Raw genomic sequence first — 984 nt, 5'->3', positions numbered from 1 at the left:
TTTCCCTCCACCCACACTGATTTCCTCCACCTCTCCATTCTCTCCCTTCATCCATGCTGTTTCCCTCCACCCACACTGATTTCTTCCACCTCTCCATTCTCTCCCTTCATCCATGCTGTTTCCCTCCACCCACACTGATTTCCTCCACCTCTCCATTCTCTCCCTTCATCCATACTGTTTCCCTCCACCCACACTGATTTCCTCCACCTCTCCATTCTCTCCCTTCATCCATACTGTTTCCCTCCACCCACACTGATTTCCTCCACCTCTCCATTCTCTCCCTTCATCCATACTGTTTCCCTCCACCCACACTGATTTCTTCCACCTCTCCATTCTCTCCCTTCATCCATACTGTTTCCCTCCACCCACACTGATTTCCTCCACCTCTCTATTCTCTCCCTCCATCCATACTGTTTCCCTCCACCCACACTGATTTCTTCCACCTCTCCATTCTCTCCCTTCATCCATACTGTTTCCCTCCACCCACACTGATTTCCTCCACCATTCTATTCTCTCCCTTCATCCATACTGTTTCCCTCCACCCACACTGATTTCTTCCACCTCTCTATTCTCTCCCTTCATCCATACTGTTTCCCTCCACCCACACTGATTTCTTCCACCTCTCTATTCTCTCCCTTCATCAGTACTGTTTCCCTCCACCCACACTGATTTCTTCCACCTCTCTATTCTCTCCCTTCATCCGTACTGTTTCCCTCCACCCACACTGATTTCCTCCACCTCTCCATTCTCTCCCTTCATCCATACTGTTTCCCTCCACCCACACTGATTTCCTCCACCTCTCTATTCTCTCCCTCCATCCATACTGTTTCCCTCCACCCACACTGATTTCTTCCACCTCTCTATTCTCTCCCTTCATCAGTACTGTTTCCCTCCACCCACACTGATTTCTTCCACCTCTCTATTCTCTCCCTTCATCCATACTGTTTCACTCCACCCACACTGAATCCCTCCACTTATACTGAA

Source organism: Penaeus japonicus, unplaced genomic scaffold (genome assembly GCF_977035675.1).
Source record: "Penaeus japonicus unplaced genomic scaffold, GWHDUDI00000001_assembly GWHDUDI00000035, whole genome shotgun sequence".
NCBI lineage: Eukaryota > Metazoa > Arthropoda > Malacostraca > Decapoda > Penaeidae > Penaeus > Penaeus japonicus.
Note: the sequence above shows the minus strand (reverse complement) of the source record.